This window comes from Budorcas taxicolor, chromosome 7, assembly GCF_023091745.1.
Source record: "Budorcas taxicolor isolate Tak-1 chromosome 7, Takin1.1, whole genome shotgun sequence".
Lineage (NCBI taxonomy): Eukaryota > Metazoa > Chordata > Mammalia > Artiodactyla > Bovidae > Budorcas > Budorcas taxicolor.
The window spans coordinates 106,398,163-106,420,382 of NC_068916.1; the positions used below are offsets into that span (position 1 = coordinate 106,398,163).

At 42.9% G+C, this 22,220-nt stretch overlaps 1 protein-coding gene across 1 annotated transcript in view; it reads right to left on the reverse strand.

Annotated features, from left to right (window-relative positions):
• The window catches only part of FBXL17 (F-box and leucine rich repeat protein 17), a 517,327-nt gene that overhangs the window by 338,817 nt on the left and 156,290 nt on the right, over positions 1 to 22,220 (reverse strand). The gene's annotated exons all lie outside the window — the stretch shown is intronic.

Here is a 22,220-nt window from a genome sequence, read left to right on the forward strand (position 1 = left end):
AGAATAGTTGATTACAGAATATCACTGCACTGAATAATAGACTATAGTCTAGAATTATTAAACTAAATGGTTACATAATATTTTAATAATAAATAAGAAATGAGTCAGAAATCTAAGGTGAACAAATAAATGGCAATAAACATTAAAATCAAGCAGATTTTATTGAGGCATCATAAAAATCAAAAGTAGCATTCTAATATGTGGGAAAGCTGTTAAGTCGATCACATTAATTACCTACAATTTGACAGGACTATTTTCTTTAACATTGATTTCAGATATTTATCTTCATGATAATACCATTTTTGTACAGCTTTTCTTTTTTATAAAAGATAAAATATGAGCAAATTGTTAATTCAGAGATATCTTGGTGATATTTTATCAAGGTGGATAAAGATGGCAGGCTCTTAATTATCTTCTTCAAATAAACTATATCTCAAATAAGCTGTTTTTGCTTAATAACATGCAAAGAATTAATCTGGATGCATCTGGTAGACTCATCTCACATGCTAGTAAAGTAATGCTCAAAATTCTCCAAGCCAGGCTTCAGCAATACGTGAACCATGAACTCCCTGATGTTCAAGCTGGTTTTAGAAAAGGCAGAGGAACCAGAGATCAAATTGCCAACATCTGCTGGATCATGGAAAAAGCAAGAGAGCTCCAAAAAAACATCTATTTCTGCTTTATTGACTATGCCAAAGCCTTTGACTGTGTGGATCACAATAAACTGTGTAAAATTCTGAAAGAGATGCGAATACCAGATCACCTGACCTGCCTCTTGAGATATCTGTATGCAGGTCAGGAAGCAACAGTTAGAACTGGACATGGAACAACAGACTGGTTCCAAACAGGAAAAGGAGTACGTCAAGGCTGTATATTGTCACCCTGCTTATTTAACTTACATGCAGAGTACATCATGAGAAACGCTGGGCTGGAAGAAACACAAGCTGGAATCAAGACTGCCGGGAGAAATATCAATAACCTCAGATATGCAGATGACACCACCCTTATGGCAGAAAGTGAAGAGGAACTAAAAAGCCTCTTGATGAAAGTGAAAGAGGAGAGTGAAGAAGTTGGCTTAAAGCTCAACATTCAGGAAACGAAGATCATGGCATCCGGTCCCATCACTTCATGGGAAATAGATGGGGAAACAGTGGAAACAGTGTCAGACTTTATTTTTTTTAGGCTCCAAGATCACTGCAGATGGTGACTGCACTCCTTGGAAGAAAAGTTATGACCAACCTAGATAGCATATTCAAAAGCAGAGACATTACTTTGCCGACTAAGGTCCGTCTAGTCAAGGCTATGGTTTTTCCAGTGGTCATGTATGGATGTGAGAGTTGGACTGTGAAGAAGGCTGAGCGCCGAAGAATTGATGCATTTGAACTGTGGTGTTGGAGAAGACTCTTGAGAGTCCCTTGGACGGCAAGGAGATCCAACCAGTCCACTCTAAAGGAGATCAGCCCTGGGATTTCTTTGGAAGGACTGATGCTAAAGCTGAAGCTCCAGTACTTTGGCCACCTCATGAGAAGAGTTGACTCATTGGAAAAGACTCTGATGATGGGAGGGATTGGGGGCAGGAGGAGAAGGGGACGACCGAGGATGAGTTGGCTGGATGGTATCACGGACTCGATGGACGTGAGTCTGAGTGAACTCCAGGAGATGGTGATGAACAGGGAGGCCTGGTGTGCTGCGATTCATGGGGTCGCAAAGAGTCAGACACGACTGAGCGACTGAACTGAACTGAATTGAACTGGTAGGCTGAATAACACCACTCCCAAGGATATCTATGCCCTCATATGCCACCTTATATGGCAAAAGAGATTTTGTGGATATGATTAAAGTTAAGGATGCTGAGATATGGTGCCTGTCCTGGATTATTCAGAGCAAGAGAGAACCTCTCCCAGCTAAAGTCAGAGACGTGATAGAAGAAGAGGCAGGGGATATTTAAACTGTGAAAGGGGTTCCACCTGCCTTCTCTGGCTTTGCGTCTAGAGGAAGAGGGCCAGGGGCCAAGGAATGTGGGCAGTTTCTAGAGCTGCTGGCAAGACATCGGGACTTCAGAGCTACCAACTTAAGGAAGTGAATTTCCTCAAAAACCTGAAGGGATGAGAAAACATCTCTCAATTTCCTAGAAAGGAATACAGGCCAGATCATTCTAGTCTAATGGGACCTGTGTTGATCTCACTAGATAACCAGGAGGTAACAGATCTGTGCTGTTTTAAGCTGCTGTGTGTGTGGTCATTTGTCACAGCAGCAGCAGAGAACCAGCAGCGGGCATTTCCAGCCGCATCAGGGAGCGCTTCCAGTACAGGCCGGTCTGCCCCAGGCTGCCCTAAGTCCTTCTGTGGGGGGAGGTGATTCCTAATTTGCGGGCATAACCTGACTGCCAAAGGTCTCAAAAGTGAGTCAGGTGAGCTTCAAACCCGGGAGAAGATGCAGGTATCCCCACTGCTGCAGGACAAAGCACAAGGAACACTCTACGGAGAACTTTCCTCAGTGACCGACATGTTTTCTGTCTCTAGCATACAACACAGTAACCACTCGTCACACGAGGCCACTGAGTATCTGAAACAGGACCAGTATGCTGAAGGACCTGAATTTGTTATCCCATTTCGTGCTGTTTAGTTTACATCTATTCTACGTCTGCGTGTGGGCTGGGGCTCCAGGGTTGGACACAGCCGCTCTGGAGAGCCGGGCAGTGTGGGAAACCCTCCTCCCGCCTCAGGTCTGAGAGAGGCCTCGAGCTGCTGCCGCTGCCGCCTGTCAGAGCCATCGGGAGCACAAGGAGCGAGGAGCGGGAAAGACGGAAGGGGCCTTGGCTCTCAGAGAGGCCTCGTACTGCTCACCGCTGATGCCCATCAGAGCCACCGAGAGTACAGAGAGCGAGGGGCGGGACACACGGAAAGGGCTCCGGCTCTCAGAGAGGCCTTGTAGTGCTCACCGCTGATGCCTGTCAGAGCCATGGGGAGCACAGAGAGTGAGGGGCGGGAAAGACGGAAAGGGCCTCTGCTCTCAGAGAGGCCTCATACTGCTCACCGCTGATGCCCGTCAGAGCCACCAGGAGCACGGAGAGCGAGGGGCGGGACACACGGAAACTGCCCCCGCAGCAGGGGACACTTTCTCAGTGATAGCAGGCCTCTGTCAGTTCAGTTCAATTCAGTTGCTCAGTCGTGTCCGACTCTTTGCGACCCGATGAATCGCAGCACACCAGGCCTCCCTGTCCATCACCAACTCCCAGAGTTCACTTAGACTCACGTCCATCAAGTTGGTGATGCCATCCAGCCATCTCATCCTCTATCGTCCCCTTTTCCTCCTGCCCTCAATCCCTCCCAGCAGCAATCCCACTGCCGAGTTTTCCAAATTTGCTGGCATATTGAGTGCAGCACTTTTACAACATCATCTTTCAGGATTTGAAATAGCTCCACTGGAATTCCATCACTTCCACTAGCTTTGTTTGTAGTGATGCTTTCTAAGGCCCACTTGACTTTCCAGGATGTCTGGCTCTAGCTGAGTGATCACACCATCATGATTGTCTGGGTTGTGAAGATCTTTTTTGTACAGTTCTTCTGTGTATTCTTGCCACTTCTTCTTAATATCTTCTGCTTCTGTTAGGTCCATACCACCTCTGTCCTTTATCTAGCCCATCTTTGCATGAAATGTTCGCTTGGTATCTCTGATTTTCTTGAAGAGATTTCTAGTGTTTCCCATTCTGTTGTTTTCCTCTATTTCTTTGCATTGATCACTGAGGAAGGCTTTCTCATCTCTTCTTGCTATTCTTTGGAACTCTGTATTCAGATGCTTATATCTTTCCTTTTCTCCTTTGCTTTTCACTTCTCTTCTTTTCACAGCTATTTGTAAGGCCTCCCCAGACAGCCATTTTGCATTTTTGCATTTCTTTTCCATGGGGATGGTCTTGATCCCTGTCTCCTGTACCACACCCAGGGCCCGGACGGAGGTTCCCGTGGGGTCTAACTTTATAGCTGAAACATGGCCCTAGCCTTTACCTCGCCCCATAAATAAGCAGGCTGGCATTGAACAAAACAATTTTTCTTCAGTAACAAAAGGAATGGTAAAAAAAAAACAAACCTATATAGAATACAAAATAGATAGCAATACAAGTTTCCACAGTCTTCAGTTGTTGCTTACTTAGTCACTAAGTTGTGTCTGACTCTGTGTGACCCCATGGACTGTACCCACCAGGCCCTTCTCTCCATGGGGCTCCCCAGGCAAGAATACTGGAGTGGGTTGCCATTTCCTCATCCAGGGGATCTTCCTGACCCAGGGATCAAAGCCATGCCTCCTGCACTGGCAGGCAGATTCTTTACCACTGAGCCACCAGGGAAGCCCGTAGTCTTTCAGACATCACTTAAATCATTTGTTATCCTTCAAACGTTCCCCTCAGTAATGTACTCTATTTTCTATATTAAAAAAAGAACACCTTTTTCTGACAACTATAAATGGAGTACAATCTATTAAAATTTTGAATCGCTATGTTTATAACCATAATCTAATATTGTCAACTATATCTCAATTAAAAAAAAAATTTCTTAAGCCACTTTATTTTTATAGTTAGCTTTCTTTACAGGGTACTTTTGATCCCAACACCCAAAAAATTTTCATCACTACTGTCCTGGGAACATGTATAGAATCAAGTAGCCTCTGTGAGTAACAGGCACTGGGGGGCGTGCTGAGCTCATATCCTGACAGTAGCCTCGTGTCTGTACCTCAGCAAAATCAGAAATACATGAAATGGAACCACAGGGCTGCTAAAAACTATTTTGAAGGATGAATTTTGCTGTAACCATGTGCGTGTGTGAGCTGTTAAATATGGTCACATATGATACATATACAGCGTCACTTTATTTTCTTAACTATCCTGCATTATTGTCAGCAGGAAGATGCAGGATCATAAAAATCCTATCCAGTCACATAAATACCTCCTGACACACACATATTCTGGGCTCTAGCACAGCTTCTCACACAAAGTTGCTATGTGAATTACCACTCTATCTCTTAGCTTCCCTCACAGTAAAGAATCTCACAACTCTGTGAATATACCTGCTACCACTGAAGAGGACACTCAATAACGGCTTGAAAGGTAAACTGTTCTTATGTGCATTTTACCACAGGAGGACACTGACTGCGTCCACCAGCACACAGTGAGAGGACACAGTTGAGGTCTGTAATAAAGAAGCTTCACTTGTGCCAGTTGGGCCCCTCAAATTAGGGAAGGTAACTGAGATCTGAATACTTACTAAAGTGCTGATAACAGGGAGAGATGATAGGAAACCTATTTTTTGGACTTAGGAAAATCCAAAATCTTCTAGAAGGAATAGGACGGAAAGAAGTCACAATTCTAGATATGATAAAACTCTCATTCTAGTTGATTAACTCCTAAGCTTTTAGAAATCCTGCCTCCAGGCCCACTCCTCAGGGCAAGGTGGGTCAGATGTGACTGCCCTGGGTTTACTGTCCATAAATGAAGCGTTTTTTCTCTTCCAATGGAGCATAAACTCAAACATGAAAAGAAAGGTTTACTTTGGTTCTCGCATGCCAGCTGTCTATTGAGATCGTCAAGAGCGTTTTGCCCTGAGATTCAATTAAGGCCGATTTTTTCATGAGCTGACAGTCGCTGACATTGCTCATGAAGCCTTCCCTGTGACCACATTGGCCAGTTCAACCTGAAAAATGACAGCATCCAAAGCAGTTCCAGGAGGCTAAGCCCTGGGAACCGGCAACATTATAAGGCACGTCCAGAGCATCTCTACAGGCTCTGGTGTTTTCATTCAGAATGCCACAAACAGCTCTGTCAGATTCATCACACTCCTTGCCTTGCTAAGGGAATTTCATAATAGTGCCCTGCAGTGTTTCATAAAAAGCTACCCAACATAATCCTTCATAGTCTGAAACAAATAATTACATTTAGGAAACTGACATTTTAATTAAACTGACTTTTCTTACAAATTCACTGGTAGTCTTGGGTTACACAAATCACAGAGGATTTGAATAAGAGAAGCCATACAACCAAGATCTTTGAAGGGCTTTGTTCCCATTTTTAAACAGTTTAGTAAGGTATTTGAAAAGAAATCCAAGTCAGAATGTAGACTGTCAGTAAATCAACTTTCAGTTTAATACTGCTTTTATTGAGAAAAAAAAATATGACTTATAGCCAATTCAGGTTAAAGGCTAAAATTAGTCAAAGACTGTATGGCTGTGTATGTATTTAAGAACAAAATGAGACATTAAAATGTTACCTAGGAAACAGAGACTTGGAGGATTATAAAAAGACCTCAAACGGCTTTCAAATTTTCTTCAGACTCTGGAAAAGTACAACCTGAAACAAAATCCTCAGTTGCGCAGGTTGACTCCAGCGGGTGAAGCAACGGACAGGGACTCAGAGCGCCCTTGGCAAAGGCGGCAAGTGGGGGAGTCCCACTGGTTCAGACCAGCGAGGATAATTTACGTGAAGCCAGCTGGAGGTGATAACTTTCGCGAAGGATAAAAACTTCTGTATGGTTAACCATGTTCAAATGTCAACTAGTCCCTAAATTACTTCCTGCCAGCCCTGCAGATGTTGGCGTCACCGGGACCCGGCTTCAGAGCAATCAGTCACAAACTTCAGGGAGCAACGTCAAGGTGAAGACAGGCCGCCGGGGCTGTGGATCGGCAACACACACTCGTTTGCCAGGCACCGGTCAGGCTGCCTAGACGGGGACTGCAGGGGGGCCACAGGCTCGGGGGAGAGAGAGGGGCCCGGGGAGAGCCGCCTACTGGGAACCACGAGGGAGACACAGGAGAAATGCAGGGAGGTGTGGCGCGCACAGGGCCAAACTACAACTACGGGCCAAGACACTGAGATGCCAGGCGCGGGCCGGGGCAGAGGGAATTTCTACCCTGGGCAAAGGAAGGCTTCCGCATCTGGACAGGGTCTACACTTAGAGGAGAACTTGGTTTTCCGAGGGGGAGGATGAGGGGCATCTGTTCTGCTCATCAGCTAGGCCGAACCTCAGTTTGGTTGGTTATGGCTGGCACTCGAGAGCAGAAGTAGTAACAGAAGCTGAATTAAGGCGGCGGCAGCCACTCCAGCACTCTTGCCTGGAAAATCCCACGGACGGAGGAGCCCGGTGGGCTGCAGTCCATGCTAAGGGTCGGACATGACTGAGCGACCTCCCTTTCACTTTTAACTTTCATGCACTGGAGAAGGAAATGGCAACCCACTCCAGTGTTCTTGCCTGGAGAATCCCAGGGACGGGGGAGCCTGGTGGGCTGCCGTCTATGGGGTCGCACAGAGTCGGACACGACTAAAGTGACTTAGCAAGTCACACTGAGGACATCAAGGAAATCCTTCCCAGCACCTCACAGAACTGAGACCCTCAGGCTGTAGCTGAAAGCTTTCCACTGCCTGAGAGCCGGGCAGAGACAATATCAATTTCCAGTCCTAACCATGAAAAGGAGACTTCCATGGCCCGGGACGCTGATCGCATCTGCAGGAGCTGCTACGTGAGCTCTCTGGCCCTTCTCTAGGTGTCCTTCCAGCCACCACCTTCTTAACCACACTGGTCTGCAGTATCTTTGCTTTGTTTCCAAATCCAAAGCTGGCTGGCTCTCCTGCCCTCCTGCTGGATTTGCCATCTCTCACCATATTATTCGCGCGGTCTTGCTTCCCAGGACATTTTTACTCACTGCTCCTCCTTAGAGCTATCCCTTCTAACTCCTTGCCACATTACCAGCCACAGAAATATTGTTTAAATAACTTTGATCATATTTCCCCCCTTCTCTGAAACTTTGAGGAAACAGAAACCATTTCACCTGCAGACAGGAATTCCACAGCGTGCATATGAAAGCCCTTCACTGTCCGTGCCTACCGTTCCCTGATAGGTTACGTTAAAATAGCTCAAATCTCCAAGTTTCAAGAAGTTATTCTCATTGTGTTTAGAGACCTGGACTCGTTATTTAAAACTGAGCTCACTTCCTGATTACTTCAGAGAGAAGAAAGATTAGTGAGTCTCAGAAATATAATATACCTGCCTTAAAACAAATTACTAACCAGGCAGTCCCCAGTTGACCTACGCCCTTTAGACAGAAAGCAACTGCCAACAGCTGCCAAGGGAGCAGGGGAATCCACTTTCCTTCCTGCTACAGCTACTGCGTGTGCCCCGTGTCTGCTCCATCTAGTCCGCCTTCCCTTCGCCCCTCCCTAGCGCCTCTCCTATCAGCCCCCCGGGGCTGTGCTACTCATGACCAACCTCTCACTGCAAACATCTGATCTTAATGCCTGAGCCAATCCAAATCTGCATCTCTGCTACAGCAGTGATGGTTCGCTCTCAAGCATTCATTCACATATAGTGAATTCACACTTTAGTGAGCACATGGTTCCAACCTTGGTGCACATTAGGATCATATGGGGAAACTTTCAAAAGATACTAATAACCACCACTACTTCTGAAAAAGATACCCAGTTGATCCATCCGGAACAGAGAGCCACTTCCCTAGTGCAGAGCAAGTCATATTTAAATTCAGTTACTGAAAGGGTATTCCCTGGTGGCTCAGTGGGTAAAGAGTCTGCCTGCAATGCAGGAGAGCTCTGTTCAATCCCTGGATTGGGAAGATCCCCTGGAGAAGGAAATGGCAACCCACTCCAGTATTCTTGCCCAGAGAATTTCAAGGAGAGAGGAGCCTGGTGGGCTACAGTCCATGGGGATGCAAAGAGTCAGACACGACTGAGTGACTAACACTTTCACTTTCACTGAAAGTGTAAAAATAACTTATAAAGCTCAGCCTCTGTAATCACTCAAAAAAAAGCACTGAAAATATCATTCATATAGTCAGTAACTATTAGGCATCTATTATATACCAGAAAACATTCCAGATGCTAAAAATACAGCAGTGAACACATCAGACAAAAATCCCTGTACACAGCACGCTTATATTATTAGTTGGAAAGGGACAGTGGAAATAATAAGTAAGCAAATTATATCCTATGTTAAAAGGCGGTAAGCATATACCATAGAGAAAAAAAATTTTTTAAGGCAAGGTAGATGGAGACCAGTGGAAGGGAGGAAGATGGAGTGTAATTTTAAACAAAAAGTCAAAAATTATCTCACTGAAAAGATACATGAGCAGAAGTTTGAAGGAAGTGAAGGAGCAAACAAAACCATCCTGATGTCTGGGGCAAGAGCTAGTGCAAAGGCTCTGCGATGGGAGCTGGTCTACGATGTCAGAGCGTTAGTGAGGAGCCAGAGCTCCTGGAGCAGGGTGAACAGAAGGAACACTAACTGGAGGCACGCCCAAACAAGGGAGCGAAGACAGGAAGACTGTACGGTGCCGAAGTTACGAAGTTCACCTTCTGCTCTGCGTTTTAAGCAGGTATGTGACATGATCTAACTTACATTTTAAATGCATCGTTCTAGCCCCTGTGTGAGTCTTAGACTAAGAAAGACTGTATGGTGCCTTGCCGGTCAAAGTTATGAAGTTCAGCTTCTGCTCTGCTCTGTGTGGGGACTCGGTGGGTTTTAAGCAGGTATGTGACATGATCTAACTCACATTTTAAATGCCTCGTTCTAGCCCCTGTGTGAGTCTTAGACTAGGAGCAGAGGAGCAGAGAGGCTGTAATGAATTAATGAAGTCAGGCAGTAGCAGGGACCTGGACCACTGTGACAGCCCCCGGAGGTGGCATACAGTGACCAGATTCCGGATATATTTGAAATTAGAATCGACAGAATTTTCTGACAACTGAGTTATGGAGCATGAGAGAAAAAGTAAGAATCAGAGATGACGCCAAGGCTTTTGGTTTGGGGAACTGGAAGGTATGACTGCAATTAATTAAGATGCTTTGGGGAAGGTAGGGAGAGAGTTTGGTTTTGAAAATGCTACCTTTGAGATGCCTGAATATCCGAGGAGAGATGCCAAACAGATGTGAGGCTCATCAGCACACAGACAGCATTTACACTTCTAAATTTAATATGTAAAAGTCTTCATTATATATCAATGTGCTCAGTTCATTAGGTTGGCTAGCTACAAACATACTAGCTGTTCAATTTATAGTGAGTAAAAAAAATATTAATTAATTGATTAAACTACTGTGTGGGCATATATATCCAAAATAATAATAAAAAAAAATAATAGCAAGCTAGCATGATTCTAAAAACAAAGCATTAGCAGCATATTGTCCCAAGTCTCCCGGAGTAGTTACAGGCTGGCTTCAGTTTCTATCAAACCACAACTCAAGCTCACAGCCCCAGGACACACCCTCTGTAAAACCCCCCAGGATTCAGAGTCAGAGACTCTGCCCTTTGTATACCCACCGAGGCGGCTCATTCTCCCACCACACACTGCTTTATAATTTAACCTAATTAAGCACTAGAGTCAAAGGCAAGCTAATACAGGTCAGGGCCCATGTCTTACTCACTTCTGAGTCAGCAGTGGCCTTACAGAGAACTAGGTGCATCCAACCAAACCATCAAATGTCTCTATTGCAGAATGAGCTTGAAATCGGGGTCAAAACTTTAAAAATAACTTCAAGGGTTCAGGTTTCCCTAAACCAGGATTCTGTTCTTGTAACTGTATCAAACGCAGGATCTGCAGCTCTGAAGCTACATGTTTCTAAAAGTGATATATCTGAACAGAAAGTTCACTAATATGTAAGCATTACATTAAAAAAAAAAAAATCTCATTCCACACAATCAAAGGTTATCTTAGAACAGGAAGCATCATCTCTTTCCATATTTGTTCTTAAAATGAAGAACATTTAAGAAGTCTCTGTAATTTGACAGAGTTTTGATATGTATGGCAGGAATTTTGAGTAGTTCACCCAAAATTCTAATCACTGCTGCAGAGACGTGCGTTTGTTAATTGCATCCCTGCTTCTCCGAACAGACTCAGAACGGATCGGCTCCTCCTCTTCCAGTCTGGCAGGCAGCACACTCTCTAATTGACTCTTTCCCGAGGACTTTTCTTTCCACCAAATCCCTTTCTTTTCTCCATAGAAGATTTCTAGAGCTCATAACAAACTACAAACAGCACTTGAAGTTAGCAGAACTAAGAAGCCTTGTCAGGTTTTTCAGTCTGCAGGTGCTAGGAAACAAAATTTCTCCTCAATTAAAAAATAAAATATTCATACTGCTTCACTTAAATAAGAAAAAAAAGCAAAGCTTAAATAAATTAAGGGTAACTTAAATCAAACAGGAAACAAGCAAGGGGAGATTGCTTCATCTGATGGGCTGGTTGTGCGCTTCTCTTTCATTTTCTTACACGAAGTTCACAGATTTTTTTTTTTTTAAAGAAGACAATTCATGGGATTTTGAACCCATTTCAATCGCTTGCAACCATGTATCATACTACTTCAATGTGCCAAGGGTTTTGGAAATATATTCCAAATAAAAGTTTTACATTCTTATTTTTAAAAGTAGTCATCGAAATGTCATTAGCCTAGGACAAAAGTTTATCGTATCTATGCCAAGTGACCTGTACACTGACTTCCTGATATTACACTATGAAGGCCAAAAAATCAAATTATTCCATTCTTTATTGTTAAATGTGTGAAACTGTAAAGCAAAGAAATGACAATAACAATTTTTAGTTAAAAAATAATACTCTGGCATATACTGCCATTTCCTGGGATCCAAAAAAAAAGTTACAGAAATGGTGCACCTACTCTCTAAAAGGAAATACCTTTTATTTCTTTCTTTCTGACTCAGGATATGTAACTGATTTCTTTCGTCCTGGTTTAGAATATTCATGGTCACATGGAAAATCTCTTGGGCTTACACTGTCATCTCTGAGCCTCATAATAAAGCAAAGTTCAGAGTGAAGAGTGCCCGAAACTTAATTCAGGCTCTAGTTCTTCCATTCTGTGACCGAGTACTGTTCAGAGCACCCGGGCACCCGGGACAGCAGCCACCCACCGGGCCACTGCTCGTTTTCCCGCCTCCATAAACCGGCAACAGATTTCCTAACACATGCAGGAAGAGCGTCTGGCTCCGTCAGTAGGCACCTACAGCTCTCCTCTGGGGCTCACCCAGGGTCTGGGGCCCCCTGCGTCCTTGGGGGGCACAGCTAACCCAGGCATTCCTCAGCATCTGTGTGAGGAGAAACATCCCCAGATGTGCACCTGACTCCTCCCCTCCCCCCTCTCCTGCCGAGTCCCCAATAAAGCCTCAGACACCCCTTTCAGAGGGAAAACCAGGCTGATATAACAATCGAAAAATGAACCAATCAGATCACCCCTACTAAGTAAGAAAGAAAAATATCAGGATGCACGTAGGAAAAATACTATTTCTTCCACAATCTTCACTTCTGGCATTGTACTTGATTTCATTATTCATGGTATCATCTAAATGCCAAAATAATAAGAAAAGAATAGACACTCTCTAAGGAAAATCTTAGAAAACTGCAACTTTCTAAAGAGCATGTAAGGATTCACACTCAAAATCCGAGTCAGGAACTCTACAAACATGGACTCAGGTCCCATTTGTTGTACTTAGTTTTACCTTTGTCCTAAAAAAAAAAGTTATAAGAAGCAACAGCATTGGTTTACATGTATTACATCTGGAATGGACAAGTCACACTCAGTGTTAAGAGGCAGAAGTGAATGATGTAAAATTCTAGGTTAACAACTATGCTATGGGCAGTACCGTGAAGGTGAAAGTCGCTCAGTCGCGTGCAACTCTTTGCGACCCCGTGGACTATAGAGTCCACGGGATTCTCCAGGCCAGAGCACTGGAGGGGGGAGCCTTTCCCTTCTCCAGGGGATCTTCCCAACGCAGGGATCGAACTCAGGTCTCCCGCATGGCAGGCGGATTCTTTACCAGCTGAGCCACCAGGGAAGCCCAGTATATCAGTTAACAATAAGAAATGGCACTCAGAAAGAAGGCCTTTACAAGGTTTTCCTTGATATTAGATCACACAGAACATGAAACTATTATTAGATAATGCAAATTTTTCAAACATGAAGCACAGAAATTATTAAGTTTGATTTATATATTAAAGCACTACCTTCTGATACAAAGAACTAATTCTCTTCTTTCAACCACTTTCTTCCATCTTTGAGTTGAAAAGGTAATTGAGATGAAATTTTAAACCACTAACTTTAAACTTCAAAATTTATGATTTAGTTCAATATTATACAATTTGGGTCACTTACACTTTCTTACATCAACAAAAAGCATGACCAAGATCTAAAAATTAAAAAATAAACAGAAGTACTGATTTGGTATATTCATTGGAAGGACTGATGCTGAAGCTGAAGTTCCAATACTTTGGCCACCTGATGTGAAGAGTTGACTCTACTGAAAAGACCCTGATGCTGGGAAAGACTGAGGGCAGGAGGAGAAGGGGATGACAGAGGATGAGATGATTAGATGGCATCACTGACTTGATGTACAGGAGTCTGAGTAAACTCCGGGAGTTGGTGATGGACAGTGAGGCCTGGCGTGCTGCAGTCCATGGAGTCTCAAAGAGTCGGACACAACTGAGCAACTAAATGACAACAACTGATATGGTAATAGGTTATTTTTAATTGTCAGTCAAAACCATCCAATATATAACTTTAATTAACTGGTAACTAAAAATAACTCAAATAACTAGTTCACAACAATTAACTTAGTAACATATTTCTCTTTACCTTTGCCTCTGTGAATTAGCACATGTTACAGCACTGAGAAACACTTAAATTTTACCCTTTCCAGGAACATAGGCTTCCCAGGTAGCTCAGTGGTAAAGAATGTGCCTGCCAATGCAGGAGACCTGGGTCAATCCCCGGGTTGGGAAGATCCCCTGGAGAGGAGAATGGCAGCCCACTCCAGTATCCTGCCTGGAGAATCCCATGGATAGAGGAGCCTGGCGGGCTTCAGTCCATGGGGCCACAGAGAGTCAGACATGCCTGAGCATGCACACAAAGCGAAAGGAGCATGTATAAAGACTATCTTTTTATAATTAAGCATCTGGCCCTCCATCCTACTCTTGGGAATCACCAAGAGCTGCAGCTTCATTATTCCTATCTGTCACACACCTAATTGTTTCTATCTATCGGGTTTTAGCTTATCTAGATCCAAGACAAGAGTATGGCTAGAGATAGTCCAGGGAATGAAAGTGAAAGTCGCTCAGTCGTGTCCGACTCTTTGCAACCCCATGGACTGTCCATGGGATTCTCCAGGCCAGAATACTGGAGTGGGTAGCCTTTCCCTCCTCCAGGGGATCTTCCCAACCCAGGGATCAAACCCAGGTCTCCACATTGCAGGGTGATTCTTTACCAGCTGAGCCACCTGGGAAGCCCAAGAATACTGGAGTGGGTAGCCTATCCCTTCTCCAGAGGATATTCCTGACCCAGGAATTGAACCAGGGTCTCCTGCATTGCAGGTGGATTCTTTACCAACTGAGCTATGAGGGAAGCTCCAGTGTAAGGAAAGGTCAAGTCTAATTTAAATGTTATATAGTGTGCAATTCTCTGCTTTGTGCTTTGATCATATTGTTACAAGGTTCTTAGAGGGGAGATAAATATCAGTTCTATTCTCTTAGATGTGGTCTCATGTAAGAAATCCTGAATGATGCAAACAGAAATACGTTCTAGTATCTTACTAGGAAAACAAATCCCTATAAGCATTTATTCAATTACATGAAGGGAATTTCATTTAAAAAAAAAAAGGCTATCCTGATGAAGTAGAAGCTGAGAAGAGAGGCTAATGTAAGCCATAGATTTTCCAACAGCAGGAGGCCACGAGCACCCCAAAGCTAGAGAGACAAGAAAGAAGCCTCAGTGTTCATGAAAACCAGGTGCCTGGTCTCCCACTGCACGCTGGGGCTGCAGGAGGGCTGTCCAGGGCTGGGATCACGGAGAGAGGAAGCCTGTACCCAGAAACGCAACCTGAGACAGAGAAGGAGGCAAAGAAACACCGGAGGGACTCCCTCCCTCGGCCCTCCTGCCTCCCGCTAGATGCAGCCTGCAGAGAAAAGTCCCCTGTGACACAGAAGAGGACGCTCAGAGAGAAGAGAGGATAGGAGGGCAAACAGACCTGGGACTGGCTCGAAGCAGGAGAGAAAGGAGAAGGGCGGGCCAGCTTCCAAACGAAAAGAAACAGTCTAACAGGAGCTCATGGTGACAGCCCAGAAGAAGGAGGAACTCCCAGAGTATGCCCCACACCTCGCCTGGGAAACCCAGGGTGCTCAGAGACTTTGTTTTCTCCTCTGAGCCAGATGAAAGCGGAAAAGTATCTGGAGCTGCTGGCGGCTTCCTCAGGCACAGGGGTATTGTTTCGTTTTTAAAGATCCAAGATTGATAGCCAATTGCATGTCGAAAAGTACCTCTGATCGAACATAATAACCAAGCATTTCCACTAGTGAATATAACAGAGAAAGCTCCAGTGGGCAGCTTTTTTCGTGGAGAAAAATGTGGATAGCCTATCATCCCACTGGGAGACAATCAATTGTAAGGAAGTCTACAGTGGGGAAGCGGCGATGCTCCTGACGGTTTTGCAAATACACTGTGATCAACAGCTTTTGTGTAACTACCTGTGATACCTCTGGGCTGGAGAGCAAACATATGAGGAGCTCAATTGCCTTTAGTCAATGGACGCTACTGGACTCTCTTGCTGGGCCAGTGTGCCCGGAGAAGAGAAAGCTCGCAAACAAACTCTATTCCAAAAATTATTATGGGAAATAACGAGTAATAGTATGTAGGCCCAAATAAATATTGCGGTTCCAAGCTAAAATTTTTGAACACACACCTTCTATGTTTGACTAATAGTGAGTTACCATGGAAATGAATTCCCTGTTTTCAAAGACGGTGACTTCAATAAAGATGCAACATAATTTATCTTTCCCTCAGCATCCAGGAGACCCTTAGGCCATCATTATTAACACTGCACAATGTTAAACAAAATTGTAAAGAAAAACATGATTATCTGGATTCTCTATGATTAATGATTGACACAGCGTGCATTTGTGTGTAAGTGAATATATAATATTGCACATATGTAGGGACTTCCCTGTGGCTAACAGGAGCTGCCCAGGTGCAGTGGAAACATTGTTTAAATAAGATAGCTGAATCAGTTGACAATAAAACACCAGTAAATATTTTATAAATGTTCAAAAACTTTTTTTTTCAGTCGCTAATTTGTGTCCAGCTCTTTGCGACCCCAGGGACTGCAGCACACCAGGCTTCCCTGTACTTCACTACCTCCTGGGGTTTGCTCAAAATTATGTGCATTGAGTCAGTGATGCCATCTAACCATGTCATCCTCTGTCGTCCCCTTCTGCTTTTGCCTTCAATCTTTCCCAGCATCAGGGTCTTTGCCAGTGAGTTGCTCTTCGCATCAAGTGGCCAAAGTACTGGAGCTTCAGCTTCAGCATCAGTCCTCCCAATGAGTAGTCATGGCTGATTTCCCTTAGGATTGACTGGTGTGAGTCTGAGGAATTCAAAACTATTAAGTGAATATAACTGTCAATGTTTTAATCAATTGAATATGTTTTTAAATTAACCAGACTCTAACTGTAATTTTCAATAAATGTTTATTTTAAATTAATAAATGATAAATGAATCATTTTGCTGTATAACTGAGACTAACTCAACATTGTAAATTAACTATACTTCAATAAAAATTAATTAATAAATGAGATCCACTCACTTTCCTTCCCTCAGTGGTATATTTCCTCATTTAAGTTTCATTACAAATTATTCTTATCAAGCCCCAGATCGCATTCTCTAATTCAGGGAGTCTGTTCTGTTGACTTAGAGACATGACCCCATCTGTGCCTGACACTGCTATGTATTTATATGTAAACCACAAGACTGAATGAAGCAGACTCACACTGATCCTTAAATAAAATCCCTGTTACTGCACAGTGTGAATGAATCTGAAAGTCAAAAAGAACATGAGAGCAGTATCTCCTAATCTCTCTCTTGGATAAAGACTGACCTCATGTGTTAGAGACCAGATAAATAAAGTTGAAATCCTTGCTTACAGAAGTACTCTGTATTTATAAACAAGTGTGTGATAAAAACACAAGGAGTGAACGAACTGAGGCTAACATAAGCAAGGTAAAATGACACATAAAGTGTAAAGCCAAGATCCAAGAAAGGTCCGTTCAAGAAAGATAGCCAACGTTCCTCATTTAATATTTATATATTTACATTAAAGCCTGAAGAAAGCATTTTATCAAAGGATAGATACAACAAAGAAATTTATCTGTTCATTTTACTTGTTAGGACTTCCACAAACTGAGTCATTTGAAAGACGAATTCGTTCACTTTACCAGCGAAACACTGATACCTGCTGCCATGGCAGCTGCTGGGATGAAAGGGAAGCACAACTAGGCACTGTAACTAGAGCAAGGGTGATAGGGCCATGAAGCACAAAGAGTAGCCTCACGGAACGCACATTACTGCCTTAGTAGAATGAAAAGAGTAAAGGTGGTAAGATGCTACCGCTTATGTAGGCACTGCCTACACTAATTTGAAAAATAAAAATCAAAGTCACTCGTTTGTGTAATAACAGTAAGGTATAACATACCTTAGGCCAGTCAGAATGGCCATCATTAAGAAGTCTACAAATAACAAATGCGGCAGAGGGCGCAGAGAAGAGGCCCCCCCTCTGCTGCTGGTGGGAATGTACATTAGCGCAACCGCTCGGAAAGCATTACAGAGGCTCCTTAAAAACAAAAAAGTGAAGCTGCCACGTGACCCAACAATCCCCCTCCTGGGCCTATATCCGGAGAACAATATAATTCAAAATGATAGACGTATCCCGATGTTCACAGCAACACTATTTACAATAACCAAGACAGAGAAACAACCAAAATGTTCAGTGACAAACGGACAGAGAAGGGGCAGCATACGCGTATACGTGCGCGCATGCTCAGTCCCTTCAGGCACGCCCGGCTCTGCGCGACTCCCTGGACTGCACCCCGTCAAGCTCCCGTGTTCGGGGGATGCTCCCGCGAGAATACTGGAGTGGGCTGCCATGCCCTCCTCCGGGGATCTTCCCGGCCCAGGGATCAAACCCGCATCTCCTGTGTCTCCTGCAGTGCGGGTGGATTTGTCACCACTGAGCCCCGGGGGAAGCCCCATATATACACACGTAGGTATGTAACACACACACACACAATGGAATATTATTTAAAAAGAGTGAAATGACGCCACTGCAACAACATGGATGTAACTAAAGATTATCACACCAAGTGAAGTAAGTCAGAAATAAAGACAAATGTCATCGACATCACTTATATGTGGAATCTAAAATACGACACACATGAGCTTTTATGAAAAAGAAAGAGAATCTCAGACACACAACAGGGGGTGGGGGGTGGGGGGTGGACTGGGAGTGTGACATCTGAGACGCAAACACCACACGCAGGGCGGACCAGCAACGCGGACCAGCAACGCGGCCCCGCCGCACAGCACGGGGAACGGCGCCCACCGCGCTGTGATGCACCGCAGTGCACAAGAGTGTTGCTTGAGCAGAATGCACGTGGATGTGCAACCGAGTCACTCTGCAGTGTGGCGGAAATCAACACAACAATGTGAACCCACTCTATTTCAATAAAACAAAATTTAATGAGGTACAACACTAAATGCCTCTGATTCAGTGCATTGCTATGGTAGGAATTTTTTGATGATTTAAAATATTATTTTAGTTGTTCAGTGGGTTAAAGGGGAGAAAACAAACTCATGAAGAGCAGACAGTTATTCATCTCAATATTCTGAATTGGCACTCAGGTAGAATGAAGGTCATAAAGCTTTTAACTGAGATTTATTTTCATGAAAATCATTTTACATTTTTATTTTTATGAAAGAACATGAGTGGATTAGGACTAAAGAGTTATAAGGAGATTTTGTATGTAATAATGAACATTTTTATAATTACTTATTTATATTTATGTTTCAAATGCTGCTTTACTATGTACCAAATACTCTTCCTCTACAGCCCAAGAGATAGGTAGATGCTATTATTATCCTCATTTTACAGATGAGAAAACTGAGGCTAAGAGATGAGGTGAAATGCCAAAGTCTTAGGATCAGCAGTTATACCATTAGCTTTGATGACAGCAATAAGTGGCCTGCTGTCCCTTGTAAACTTCTAAGAAAAAAAATCTATTAATGGATCACACCAGGCCTAGAGAATCATTATCTAAATTCTCAAAACTTAGTTTCTAGCTCAACTCTTAACTCTCAAAAAGCTGAAAAGAACCAACAGCATCCTACAAACACCTCTTCAGAGTCGTCACTTGTCTACTCAAAGGGGAATATTTCAGAGCTGAATGAATTCAAGAACACAATTTCCACGTTTCAAACTACCACTCAAGTTCCTATAAATTAATCAGAAACAAACAAAATGAGAATCTATAACTTAACAGCAATATCACCCCAAAAGCAGAAAAACAATATGTTCTATCTTTAGAATAAGACATTCTAAACTGATCAGTTGTTTTGAAATTTAGAAGGCAAGAAAGTTCATCTTTCATTTCTAGTCTCTGAATAAACATGAAAAAGAAGACGAGAATTGAGTTAGCTGCATGGATGAACATTCTTTCACTTACTTATGTTAAATTGACTGAAAAAAAATCAATTTTGTTTTTCTTTAGAAAACATTTCATATTTTCAGCCATAAGCACTTTTAAAATATGTGTTTTACAAAAAGTTCTTTAAATATGATATGGTCCAAGAAAATATCTGAATTTTTTTAGCTGTTACCTTCCAAAAAACACCTCTCCTTAAAAACAAACATACCCATATCTGACATATCCCAAGAATTCAGTTCAAGCTTAGAAACTGACAACTGAAACAACAATAATATCTAAGATAGCTTCCCAGGTGGTGCTAGTGGTGAAGAATCCCCTTGCCCATGCAGGAGACATAAGAGACACAGGTTAATCCCTGGGTCAGGAAGATTCGCTGGAGGAGGGTACGGCAACCCACCCCTGTATTCTTGCCTGGAGAATCCCGTGGACAGAGGAGCCTGGAGGGCTACAGTCCATAGGGTCGCAAAGAGTCGGACATGACTGATGTGATTTAGCATGCATGCACAGTATCAGAATTAATATCTAATTAATTAACAACTTTAAAACATATCAACAATCTAAAAAGGAAAAACATCTACCCCTAAGGTATGACAAATATAAATTTTATATAGCATATAACAAAAATGAAGTTTTCTCAAAAATTCTTCATCTTTTTAACATTTATTGACTAGTCATTAAATGAGTATTTAGTCATTTATGAATAAAATAGCATCTTCCTGACTATTGGTTGAGATTATGCAAACTGACTGGAGTCAATTCACAATGGATCAGTGGCATGAAACTCATGAACTCAGAGCAGACCTCAAGTTTGCACACCAACTACAACTACATGTACTATATAACATGCTACTTTGATATTTCAGACTCCACTAGCTTATCTGTTCAAATGATTTCAAACTTATATATAATGCACTTGAGTATTCGTTATTATCCTGAGCTACTTCCATGTTCCTGTGAGTTCTTAAAAAGTATGTGATTGAATAACATGATTTATCATGGTATATTAATATCAATTTTAACCTCTTAAAAGCTTCATTATTACGGAAATTTTCAAGGATAAACAAAAGTAATGAGAACAACATAATGAACCCTCTTGTCCTATAACCCTCCTCAATTATCTATATTTTGCCATTTTTGTTTCCTTTATTGGCCTATCCACTTTTCTATTTTTTCATCTGCTCTATGGTATTTTGATACAAACCCCTAATCCTATATCATTCCAATAGTAAATAACTCAAGTATGTATCTCGCTCCTCTGTCCATGGGATTCTCCAAGGCAAAAATACTGGAGTGGGTAGTCATTCCCTTCTCCAGGGGATCTTCCCAACCCAGGGATCAAACCTGGGTCTCTTGGGTTGCAGGCAGATTCTTCACCATCTGAGCCATCAGGGAGGTCCGAAAAAGTTTTGAAATATAACAAATATTTGGTAGAATTCACCAGTGAAGCACTCTGGGCAGGGAGTATGACTGAGGGAAGGTTTTTAACAACAAAAGTAATTTCTTTAACGAACAGAGGTATCCAGGTTATCTACTGAGTATTTCTTCTTGAGCGAGCTTCGGAAATTCACGACATTCAAATAAATTTTCCATTTCATCTAACTTGTTGAATACAGAGACGTAAGGGTGCTCATGATGGTCCCGTTACCCTTTTAACATCTGGAGACTCTGCAGTTACGCTGCTCCTCTTGAGTCACGGCACTGGCAATTTCTCCTTCCCTCTGTTACAGATTTATCTAGTGTATCAAAGAACCAGCTTTGCACTTTCATTAATATTTCTTTTTGTTTTCCATTTCACTAATATCCACTGTGATGTTTATTATTTCCTTCACTCTGCTTACTTTGAGTTTAATTTACTCTTCTCTTTGCAAGTTTCATAAGGCAGAAGCTAAGGCCGTTAACCTGAGACCTTTCCTTTCTTCGTATGTAGGTGTTTGGAGTACTTTAGCAGCATCCCACTAAATCTGGTGTGTTGTGTCTTTGTTCTCCTTCAGTTCAAAATATTACTGCTTCCTTGTTTCTCTTGGGATTTCTTTACTCGTGGGTTATTAGGACCAGATAAGCACGGGAGAACATACACTCATCTCCAGGGTTTTCTACGCAGCTCTCTCCGTCTGGCCGCCCCGGTCTCCCTGGACTTCTGTTCTGTGTTTACCCAGGTCGCCTGCTAGGCTTTGCCTGGGCTACCCTTCCCTGTGCTATGAGCTGGAAACGCTTCCACACCTGAGAGAAGTCCTGGGTTGGAGGAGACACAATTCTGCCGGACACTGCACGTCATTAACGTTCTCAACTTCGGAGGCAAAACAGAGACCTCAGAAGTCTCGTCCCTGCTTCCGAACCCACTCCAGGAAAGCTGACTTTACCTTCTCAACCTGTGTGTGTTCGCTGTCAGCTATTTCTGGACTCTCATTTGCATAGCTTAGAAGGAAGGCCTCTTACTCCATTATTGCTTATATTAACAGAATGTATCTGAAGACTAAGGGTGCGTCATCAATAGAGTTCAGACAAGACGGAGAACATCAAAGTAAAATTAAGTCCATGAGACCACGATAATGGAATATCAATATTCTTTATCTTGTTCCCAATCTTCTGTCTTCTTGCCCTTGATTTAACAATCTAAGATGTCACAAATCCCCAATTTTCCCTTCTAATTTAGTAAGGACTTGACATTCCTTGCATTCAAGGGCAGCCACTCACAGTCCCTTCCAGGC